This window comes from Eptatretus burgeri, chromosome 3, assembly GCF_056783735.1.
Source record: "Eptatretus burgeri isolate ZD-2024b chromosome 3, Ebu_testis_v1, whole genome shotgun sequence".
Lineage (NCBI taxonomy): Eukaryota > Metazoa > Chordata > Myxini > Myxiniformes > Myxinidae > Eptatretus > Eptatretus burgeri.
Window position 1 is genome coordinate 114,738,834 of NC_140963.1, and position 12,500 is coordinate 114,751,333.

Sequence of the window (12,500 nt, forward strand, 5' to 3'; positions counted from 1 at the left end):
CCATGCTGAATCAATGAAGGAAAAGACAAAAACGAGCTGGGATCATTTCTCATAATAATTCATTTACAAGCAAGCGAGGAAAGGTATGTGGTGCAGTGAATCGTTTTATCGGTGTATGTAATGCAGGGATAGAAAGAAGCGTGAGGTGTGACAATGTGCAAGCAACTTAAAAAATATCACCGCAAAGCGGGCGTAACCCCTCAGCCCCTTGATACAAACCAATTTCAAGATGGTGGCCATATTGAAAATCACAGCGCGCTCATTTTCGAAAAGAACCTTCCTCTACTCATCCCCAACACACCCTGCAAAAATGGATTTAATCGGACAAGGCGTTCTCGAAATCGACGGAAACCAATTTCAAGATGGCTGCCATGGAGGCCACATTGAAAATCGCAGCGCGCCCATTTTCAAAAGGGACCTTCCTCTGCTCAACCCCAACATACCTGCAAAAATGGATTTAATCGGACAAGGCGTTCTCCTCGAAATTGTCGGAAACCAAAAGTTGACAGACGCCCGGACGCCCGCCCGCCGGACAACACCTGTGACGACAATACCCCTTAGCCAATTTGGGCTGAGTGGTAAAAAGCAGACACAGAGTAGACTTAACCCAAAATAATAATTATAATCTTCTGCAATCTTAACTTACGAGTACAGGCGTCAGGACAACACACACACACACACACACACACACACACACACACACACACACACACACACACACACACACACACACACACACACACACACCGATGAAGAGGAGTTAATAAAGAGAAAAAGGAGGAGAGGAGATGAGGCTAACGGTCTCTGAATACCTTGCACAATTGCCCAATCACGCTACCAATACATTTTGGGGGGATGCTCCGCTGGGCGATATCTCCCCGACAGCTGGCGCGCCCTTTCTAACTTCGGGGCAATTTGTGCATCTCGCGTCAGTCCAAAGAACGAGACACAACCGTTGGGCATGAAGGGAAGGACATGGGTGGAGAAGGCAGAGTTGAGAGCGAATGGGCGGGACCAGGTGGGTGGAGTCAGCGACATGTGGGCGGAGAAGTAGAGGCAGAGTCGCAGCGAATGGGAGCAGAAGGCGAGTTTGAGATCCAGTTGTCAGAGAGAGAGAACGGCTTTGCCGTCCGCCTTTTATAAACTCCGCAGTGCGGGGCGGGGGGCCACCCCTAAACGATGTGTCATCGCCAGAATTGGGCGCTCTGATTGGCCTCGTCCCCCGCGTGGCCTGACCGCGATGGCTGGAAGTGGTCCAAGATGACTCCACGCTGTGGGATCGTCTCGCTCCTACCTCACGACATGATATGCATTGCTCCGCACCGAACTCCGCAACATGAATTGCCTTGCACGAACTCCCAGACCATGCCCTGACGACCGGCCGGGGGTCGTGTCGGCCCCGCATGCCCACCCAGGCACCCCCGGCTCGCGCTGGTCAATGTGCCTGCTCCATGACTCTGTTATCGTGTGCGCGGGGCCAACTCCGATCTTTGTTCGGCATTTAGGGGAACGATCAAATTTAATAATAAGATGGAGGTTTGGAATGAAAAAGGATATAGATATCAGTGTCAGGTGAAGAAATGGAGGTAAAAGAGGATGCCGATATAATTAGTCCAGAAATGGGTTGAAAAGTATGCGCCGCCCGTGTCGTGCACAATGTGGCGTGGTTGTCGTTTTCCTATTATCGGCCTCTGACGATCTAGCTATTGGTACCAAGCTACGAGCCACACTCTTACCGATATTGGGTCATTTGCTTCTGTGTTGTGAAAAACAACATCCGTGCAGCCTCTTTAAGAGATATTCATTTGTATGAATTTTCAATGTAACCAGCAATCTCATCCCAGATCACTGGAAACGTCACACGATCATCTCGAGCTTGTGGTAGAGGTTTGTTTGAAGATATCGCTGTTTCCTCGCAACTGCGCTGTCGATGCTCGTGTGGTGTTGTTGCGGCTTTCTATCCCCCTCCCTCGGCCACGGCACGTGCAGCACGTGTTGGACGCAAATTCGGATTTACCTCAGGAATAAGCAGAAAAGAAGAGTATAAATGACGTTAGTGGTGTAAGCAAACCTAGCTGTGAGATCCCCACAACGCACGTTCCATTTGACCCACGAGACAAAAAGGAAAGGACTATCTAAACATATTAATGGAATAACTGTCTGAGGACCACTATATGTTGGATGCCATTAACTTGGAGGCATGTGGTTCCGAGAACCGCAACAATATATACATATATAATGCAAGTCAGACTCGAATCCTGGTATTTTGTATTTAATAAATACCTTTTGATTATCCTTAGCTACACTACATACATCTCTGTTCATCTACCCCAGTCTGCTTCTGCCTCTAACTTTACACATCACTGGAATATACCTACTCTGCACCCCACATATTTGCTTATTGGACGTTCCCCATTTCTCTGAAGCAGATCACCCATTAATTAACTTCACCTCTTCAAAATGTTCAACAAAAATAATTTTACTCTGACTTTTTACATTCTTGCAAAGTTAATTTTATCTTCTCTTTTCTTTTCCTTGCTACTTAAGAATGTTCCCACAATGGCTTTTTGAATGCTGCTACTGGTTGTGGCATGTTTCTCGACGACTGTGATCAAGACCTATTCATATCAGTCTGTTTTTTTCCACCTGTCTGATTCTCACACAATAATTCTGTCTGACACAATACCAAGGTTAGACAAAATAAACAATGGATTTTATCAACTAAACGTTGTTGATAAGAGTTTGTTGACTATGGTGAGAAATGATTTGGAGCTGTCCTTTCAAGCGTGAACCCATTGTTTGAACCTTCTTTTGCTCTGATGAAGGGCGAACACTCAACACATTAACTCCACCTCTTCCATATGGCAGGAAAAATACTCATCAAATTTTAGGTAATAAATTCCACTGATCTATGATTCTATCTGTCTGATCAAGTACTGTAGCAGGAGTGCTTACCTCATGGCAGGTGTACATTTGTACGAATATGAAACTACTTTCGCTCTTTTGTTTGAGTTCTGTTTGTTCTCTGCAAGGATGAGTTTGCCCTGCAATGCCCAGCATGTACTTTATGTTCATTTGATTCAGGGAATCAGTGTCAGCAAAATATTGAGACTCAACATTCTGATCTGCACATTCTTATGTACACTACAAATCCTTGTTTATTTTGATGATTAAAGCTTGCTGGTGGGGGAAGAGAACAGTGAGGAAATGAAGACTAAGATAAGGAAGATAAAAAGAAGTGGTGGTGGATTTGAAATAGTCAATGAAGAACATGAGTTCCTTTATATTTTATAAGGAACATCAACACACGAAGAGGCAATTTGGCCCATCAAGCCTGCACAAAGTTTGCCAACCTGTAATTATTTGTTTGTTCACTGCACTTTAAAATGCTGAGCATCATGCACGGAAGCAGCACATACCATTTTTCAGGTGTTCGGTATGACTTGGCCGGGATTTAAACCACCGACCTTCCAGGTTCAGAGTCTGGTTAAATTGAGAAGTGTAAAGAAAAGAAAATAATTCGTTGGAAGGGAGAAGAGAGTGCTGTGTGAAGAAAAAATATAAAATAAAAAGCAATCTTAGATATTATTTCCGAGTTTGTGGTTTCATGTCGCGCTATCTTCGACTTTGTTCTGCGCTCGAGTAATGTGATATTCGGCTTACATTATCTCAAAGACCATATGAGGTGCATGGTACAAAAAAAAAGTAAATAAAATAGTTCTGAAACAGTGAAATCGTATTCCACTTACTGCATTAAAGTAAAATTACTACTGATACTCTGCATCAGTTCCTTTCTCAAACACACCCACCCCAAGATGTCGCGCAGAGCGCGGGTTATGCTAGTGGTGATTGATTGAAACAATTTTGGCCTTGTCTACAAAATATCCTTTGTGTTCTTGAACCACTTTAAGGCAGAACCAATTGCGCTATCTTCATCAGTAATGCAAAAGATGGAGGGTGATGTTGTTGCACTTGTCACGAGCCGGGGTGCTTTCCAGCACTCCTGCGAGAGAGGTCCGATGAACCAAGGCTCGTTGCGAAGTGCAGTAGTCACAAGAGTGAGCTGAGTAGTGATACTTTCTTTATGACTTCAATCATGTGAACTAGAACGGCACTCGGTAGAGTGCATACCTCCGCCAGGCTGAACAGTTTACATTTTGTATCTCACTAATAGGATGTATCTGGATCCAGACCTGAAACAAAATCTTACTGGCTTCTTCTTGTCACCTCATCAAGTCATCCACCAAGTTTTATCATAACCCATCCACAACTTTTTAAGATATTGTGCCATATATAGTTTTTAGCCCGATCTCTCAATGGTGAAGAATCACTCAAAAAATTATAATATCCGGATCCGGATCTTCACCAAAATCTAATCATTTCGTCCAAATTAATCCATAACATTTTGAGATATCCTGTTCACAGACAAACAAACAGGGGTGAAAACATAACCTCCACCCACCATACATGGCAGAGGTAATAATCTGATGGAAATGGCTACAAGGTGATCAGCAATAAACATTAAGGGAAAAAAGGTGAACTCAGTACATGCCAGTTTATTCCATTGAGTTTCTTTCACAGCATCCTCGAGAGTTGAAATAGCTAAAGATGTCAGGAAGTTTCTGTGTGCAAAGAATGATGAGTACAGGTTTGGAAAATCTGTCGCACCATTTGTGTTGCATCGAAACGAGCACATGTGGAGGGAAAATAAAACCATGGGCAGCTGAGTCCTCAAGAATTGGCAGCCCACCTTCCACGAGGTGTCATGCGTATACCTCCAGGACTGCATTGAGGAGGAAAGTCGACAACAGTTGTTGATCAAGATTGACTCTTTAGTAGCAGCTATACTCAGTATGACCAACATGATGTTCCCAACACCAGCGGTCTTTCAACTCTAACCTTTCCCTCTTCCAGGCTACACTGTGCCTCTCCCAGCTGATGAAGGACCTCGTTTCCCTAGTAAGCTGAAGTTTAAAACCGATGATGAACTTGTTGAGATTGTTGCAAAACACCACCAGCTGAAACCCTGGAAAATTGTGTCCATGAAAACAAGTTCTACATTCACCGCATGAAGGAAAGTCAGTCGGTGTCTGAGTTTGTTGCTGAATTTGTTGCTGAATTTGCTGCAGCAGTTGCTTGCTGAACATTGTGAATTTGGTGCCACATTGGACGAGATGCTGAGGGATTTTTTTCATGATTGGCATCAACAGTAAAACGATTCTCCGGAAGTCGTTGCCCGTTCTTGATCTCGATCTTGCTAAAGCTGTGTCGATCGCTAGTGCCTGTATGACTACTGATGAGGGGCTGCGTGTTATCACCAGCAGGGAGCGAAACTCCCAGTCAAGTTCATTTAATTGTGAACAATCTCAACTCATCATCGTCAGCTGAGAAGCCGAGTAAACCTTAGTGTCACCAACCTGCTCAACACAACAACTCTTCATACAAGAGGGCGAGCTCTTGTGTGCCGCAGCGTAGCAGCAGATCATCAAGTTATCCAACAAGCAAATCATGCTGTTGTTCTGTTGGCTTTCGTCGACCCCACCTGTCATTTCAAACATTGTTTTTGTCATAACTGCGGCAAACCTGGGTGTCTTTGCAAGATGCGTCGTCTGACATCCCAAAATGGTATGACTCACCACATAATCAATTTGGCCGCATCAGTGACCGGTGGTGAAGCAACACCTCCTGCTTCTGAGGAGTGTGATTTGCTCAGTATGTCATGGAAAAGGAAACCCATTGTTCTGGATGTCAAACTGAATGACATTCCTGTGGATATGGAGCTGGACACTGGGTTCATGAGGCTGGTACTGGTACTCAGGTGATAATGAAGCTGGCTGGCACTCAGAACTGTGAATGCCAAATTACAAACTTATACCAATAAACTGATACCTATGATTGGTAGTGCTGATCTGAAGGTCACCTACAGTGATGTGTCATGGAAACTATCCTTGTGGATCATACAGGGCAATCGGCCCACTGTATTTGTGTGTAATTGGCTCAAATCCATCAAACTTGATTGGCCAACATTCAAATTGTTTGTTTGTGATGTCAGTCACAATGCCATGCTTGACAAGTATCTGTCATTGTTTGAAGATGCTGCCAACACCTTAAAGGTGTTAAAGCCCAAATCTATGTGGATGAGAGTGATAAGCCATTTTTCTGAAAATATAGGTCTGCACCTCACATGATGCGTTCTAAAGTCGAGGCAAAGCTCGACCGCCTGCAGAAGGAAGGTGTTATTATTCTTGTTGATTTCAGTGATTGGGCATGTCCAATTGTCCCTGTATTTTAAGTCTAACAGTGGTGTAAGGATTTGTGGTGATTACAAAACAATCAACAGGTATTCCAAGCAGGACCATTATCCTCTGCCCAAGGTAGATGACTGGTTTGCTCCACTTTCTGGTGGAAAGATGTTTCTGATACACTTTCTTAGCCACCTAGATTTGGAATCTGCTTCCACTCAGAGGGTACTATATGAGGACTCTAATAAATATACATGTTGTAACACCCTCAGGGGGTTGTTTGTGTTTAATTGTTGTCCTTTCCCCATCAAATCGTTCGCTGCCATATTTCAACGTAATATGGAGAATCTGCGTAAAGCAATTCCCAATGTTGTAGATTTTCAAGATGATGTTTTAATCACCGGTCACACTGATGTTGAACATTTGCGTAACCTTGAAGTAGTTCTTAAACGTCTTGTTGAAGCCGGTGTTAAGGTGGAACATGACAAATGTAGATTTATGTCACATACCTGAAGTGGAATTTTCTTGGTCATATTGTCACCCCATGAGTTCCATGAGAAAGTGAGACCAACAGTACCTTGCTCATAAAACGAGCTGTCCTTGCATTCTGGTTGCTTGCTGTGGGGCAACAGGGTTATTTTACCTCCCCAAGGTCGGAACAAGGTGTGTTTTGAACGACATGGATCGCATCCAGGTATTGTGGCCACGGAGTCAGTTGCCAGGCGCTACATTTGATGAATGGGTATAAATGAAGATTTTGAGAGCGAGTTTCATCACTGTTCCATGCATCAGGCTACCACCCAAAATTCACATGAGGCACCACTTCATATGTAGTCCTGACCTTCTAAACCATGGTCAAGACTTCACATCGCTTATGCCAGACCATTCTTTGGTAAGATGTTTGGGTTGTAATCGATGCTCATTCAAAGTGGATCGAACGTTTATCCTTATCGTCCTGTACCAGCAAAATCACAGTTGAGAGTTTACGTGCCATGTTTGCCACTCATGGTTTACCTGATTGAATTGTTCGTGATAATGGCTCATGTTTCAAAATGGATTTCTTTTCTTGAAACAGGGATGTCTTGAAACAAAATGGTATCAAGCACTCTCACATTGCTCCCTTTAAACCCATCTCTCATGGTCAGGCTGAGAGACCTGTGCAGGTGATCAAGATCTCATAAAGGTGAATGATGGCTCTTCCCATCAGACCAGGTTGTCACGCGTGTTATTTACGCTGCCCACCGAAGTTTTAATCTTTTCACCCCTGTCTCTTTGTATGTCTGTGACCAAGATATCTCAAAAAGTTGTGGATTGATTTGGACAAAACTTGGTGGACAGGTTGCGAATTTTAAAATATTGCTCTGAACCTGCAAATGACCACAGAGTGATGAAGTATTGCAGATGGCTTTATATTTTTAGTTTTGTGTACCATGGCAAGGGGAGAGAGAGAGAGAGAGAGAGAGAGAGAGAGAGAGAGAGAGAGAGAGAGAGAGAGAGAGAGAGAGAGAGAGAGAGAGAGAGAGAGAGAGAGAGAGAGAGAGAGAGAGAGAGAGAGAGAGAGAGAGAGAGAGAGAGAGAGAGAGAGAGAGAGAGAGAGAGAGAGAGAGAGAGAGAGAGAGAGAGAGAGAGAGAGAGAGAGAGAGAGAGAGAGAGAGAGAGAGAGAGAGAGAGAGAGAGAGAGAGATAATGCACGGAAACATAAAACAAGGCAGGAGACAAGAGGGGCAGGAGAGGGAAACACAAAATAGTGGGGACGAGAGACAATGGGAGATCTATGGAAGGGAGAAGGATGGGGTGGGGTACACAGGTTAAACAAGATGGTACTACAGCGACTTTCAGGAAGGAAAACAGGGAATTTGAAAGAGGTGGGTTTGGGGTGGATTAACGGGGGAAGTAAAGATCAAGATTTTGGATGAGGAAATATAAGAGGTGGTGGTGAACAGAAGACCTGGAGGGAGGAATGTAATTGAAGAGAGTGTGGGAGTTTGTTCCAGAGGCGGGAAAAAAAAGAGGAATGAAAGAGTGAAGGTGAGCAGTGATTCTTGATTTTTGCAGTTTCACCAGAAGGGGGTTTTTGGAGGACCTTGAGTGCCCTGAGGAAATATAGGGGGGACAGATCACAGACAGAGCGGGAGGGTGGGCAAGGCCGGAGAGGAGACGGTAGAAGACAGAAAGACCACTGACCTGCCTCCAGTGAGAGAGGGAGAGACCCACAGGCTCAGCCTCACCGCGGGAAATACCAATGATCCCAGAAGCCTTGGTTTCCACATCGTGAAATTGAGCTTGGTCTGAGGAAGAGCGCCACAGCAGACAGGAGAGCAGTACTCAATCAGACTGCGGATGAAAGCTTTGCAAGTGGTTAGAAGCTCAGGTGTGCCAAGGAAGGACTTTGCATGACGTAAGATACCCAGTCAGCGTCTGGCTTTGGAAGCCAGGTTGGACATGTAACTTTCACAGGAAAGATCATGACAGATAGTGAGGCCCGAAAGCTTGAATGAAAGAACTTCTTCAAGGGGATTGTTGAGAAAGTAGATGAGGGGGGGGGGGGGTTCTAAACGGTCCTTTCAGAGAGACATAGTGAGGGTGTGAGATTTGTCAGGATTGATAGACATGTTCCAAGTGTTTGACCAGCTTGTGATTCTGTCCAGGTCTGCAGAGAGTGAAGAGGCTGCTGCTTGCCAATCAGAGGGATGCGAGATGGTACAGCAGAGGCTGGAGTCATCAGCAAAGAGACATCCCTTTGGGTTTTTTTCATAGGACATCTACACTTTCACACTCAAGTAACACTGATGGACTAGCTGGCTCTGTTCATTGACAGGTTTTGTTTTGTCTTGTGTTTGCAGAGACAGAGTAAATCGATGGTGGCAGGTCTTTTATCTGACTTTATGTACATTTTCCATGACATTCCTATTGTATCTTGATAGAAAATGGCTATCCAATATTTTTCTGTTTTTGTTGTTGATCACCATTTTGTTGATAACATGTTCTCTTTTTACAAGGTGAGGTGGGGTGATGGTGTTGGCAAAGAGGGGTTGGAAAATTACTCTCTTGTGAAATGTAGCTGAAAAGAATGGATGATCCCTTAAATAGGAGAAAATCATTTAGAGTCCCTGATCAGCACATTTCATCGTGATAAGGCAGTAGGTCGAAGCAATCCTTTAATTATTGATAAAGTTTTGCCCATCGCAGACAGGTTGGCAGTTTGTTTTCGACTGCCTCCTTTCTGATCTTGCACCCTCTGCTCTTTCCGTGCTTTTTGTCCCCACCCCCAGAGGTTTCTGCAGGGCGTCCGCGCTCCACCATCATCCCCCTTCTGGCGAAACTACCAAAACCCAGAATCACTACTCACCTCCACTTTCACATTCTCTTCAGTCTCATTCATCCCTTCTTGTCTTCAAGGTACCTGTTTACCACCATCTCAGATCTTCCTCCATCCAAAACCATGATCTTTTCTACCCCAATTAACCCAACCTTACCCCTACTCACCCAAAGCTCACCTCTCTCCAAATTTCCACTTTGCTTCTGTATCATCTTGTCCATCCCATGCATCCTGCCTCTCTATTTTGTGCCTCGCCCGACTGTTGGTGTGTGTCTTTTTTTGTTCGATTATGTCCCGATCTATTCTATGTATTCGGTCTTCACTGAGTTTTGACTTTGGATACAAAAAAATAAGTTTAGCATGAATGAATCGAAGTGGTGTTCGAAGGTTCAAATGAATTACCTCCACTCAGCCCCCACCCCTCCCTCGTTCGAACCAAAACACACACACACACACACACACACACACACACACACACACACACACACACACACACACACACACACACGCACACACACACACACACTGGAAGTGGATACTTTTAGTGACTTGGTAGGTCTCCGTTCCATCTGCTAAAACCCACCCATGTGTCGAGATAGCAGCCGACAACAGCAACTTGCACGTACACACACATACATAAACACACATAAACACACATAAACACATATATATATATGTATGTATATATGTATATATATATATATATATATATATATATATATATATATATATATATATATATATATATATATATATATACATATGTCGGGGCGTATTATGTGTCCTCCGTCCGTTCCTGTCCGCACCCTAACTCCCAATGTTTTAAACTTTCACGTTTCATCTTCGATACATAGGTACAGACTGTGGAGACGATGTGTCGTGACATACGTTCGTCATTTAAAGTGGTTGCCATGGCAACGAGGATGCTGTTTTCCATGTAGTAGCACAATTCTGTATATACCTTCTTGTTCGGGCGTATATTGTGCTCACTTGCGCTCTTGTTTCTGATTACAATATACAAATACATATATTGCTTTAAAATTATTTGGATCAGACTTCACTGCAATGCTTTATAAAAAAATATTAATTATTAGACGAGTCTTTTAAAAACGATAAATGTATAAACAGGCGAGCATTGGGTGGTTTGACACCAACTCTGGTTTTATTTTCTGTTCCTCACAATTCTATCACACACAAAAAAATACACTAACACAAACACACACACATGCATACATATACACACATATGCATGCGCACGTGCACACACTCATATGTACACACACACACATACACACACACACACACACACACACACACACACACACACACACGAAGGTGGATACTTTTAGACCGGGAAGGCTCACTTCCACATTCTGAAACCCACAAATTGATATAACAACCATCGCACACACACACACACACACACACACACACACACACACACACACACACACACACACACACACACACACACACACACACACACACACATACACACCCACAGACACAGACACACACACATATACACACACACACACACACACACACACACAGACACAGACACAGACACACACACACACACACATACACACACATACACACACACATACACACACACATACACACACATACACACACACACATACATGTACACGTACACATACACACAATAAAAGGTACTCAGTGCAGCACGTGCATACATTTATTGCATATAAACTCCTCGATTCTATGTTTGGGTTTGTTCCTCAACCAATGGAGCTAAACGTCCTTTTTACCCTTTACGTAGTTCTTGTATGACCCATTTGTAAGAAATATTATGACTTAGCAATTCCAATTTTATAAGGTTCGATTGTTTTACGTTTTATTACTTGCCTTTAAGTGAAGGATAGTTACAAGGAGACTCACCAGACGATCTCTACTCAATGTCGCTGGTCGTCACGGTTGACGCATGAAGGGCGACCATCTGTAAGCACTGTGGATGCCCTTGGATCCAGCTCCTGAGCACCCACTCAATTTCATGCGTTGTGACTGCAAGTCCAGCCAATGTGAAATTGCCTTCTCCTGCCGCCGTTCATCAAACTTGTCTTGCACCGTTTTCTGTGGCTGTTCTGACTTGCTTGAACATTACAGTGACTTCTGAGCATCCATAACTCGGACAATGATGAGGATGACAATAATCTGAAAGAAAAAAGCTTAATATGCATTGAACTCAAGTGAGTTTGTCAGCAGGATGAGGGGAGAGGCGAGAAAAAGAATAAAGAGGGTGAAAGTGGTGAAAAAGAGTGCGGAGCAGGTTAGGGAAACGAGAGGAGGAAAAGGATGAGATGTAAAGGGAGGTAGCGTTGAGAGGTTGAGGGGAGGGGATGTGGGAGATAGAAGGTAAAGCAATGAGTATTTTTTTTTTATCCATTTGTCTGCATTTAAATTGTGAATGTGTTCAAGGTGTATTTTAATTTTTGTTGCTTTATACTCCATTTCCTGTCATACACAAATAATGTCTTATCTGAACAAATAGATAGTCGCGTTTGATTTGCCAGTTTTAATATTTACCTCTGCCATCAAAGCTGGACAGATGGAAGTTATGTTTTCACACCTGTTTGTGTGTCTGTCTGTTGGTTTGTTGGTGGACAGGTCGGGTGTGTGACAAGGACCAACTGATTCGATTTTGGTGAAGATCCGGATCCAGATACGAAAGTTTTTAAATTTTTTAAGTGGTTCTTCACCATTAAGAGATGTGGCCAAAACCATATATAGCATGATATTTCAAAAAGTTATGGACAAGTTTTGGCAAAACTTGGTGGATGAGTAGGGAAGGTGACAAGAACAAGCCGATTAGATTTTGGTTGAGGTCCAAATCCAAATCCGGCCCATCAGTGGGATACAATGCACAAACTGTTCAGCCTGGCGGAGGTATGCGCTTTACGGAGTGCACTTCTTGC

At 43.6% G+C, this 12,500-nt stretch overlaps 1 protein-coding gene across 4 annotated transcripts in view; it reads right to left on the reverse strand.

Annotated features, from left to right (window-relative positions):
* The window catches only part of LOC147030779 (SPRY domain-containing protein 3-like), a 246,085-nt gene that overhangs the window by 201,173 nt on the left and 32,412 nt on the right, over positions 1–12,500 (reverse strand). Inside the window, exon 1 of one of the 4 annotated variants that reach the window (XM_085875184.1) lies at positions 11,467–12,500. This exon is cut by the window's right edge and continues 1,172 nt beyond it. The exons of the other annotated variants lie outside the window; for them this stretch is intronic. The gene's annotated coding sequence lies outside the window, so the exon portion shown is untranslated. The remainder of the gene's footprint in view (positions 1–11,466) is intronic. 4 annotated transcript variants of the gene reach the window in all.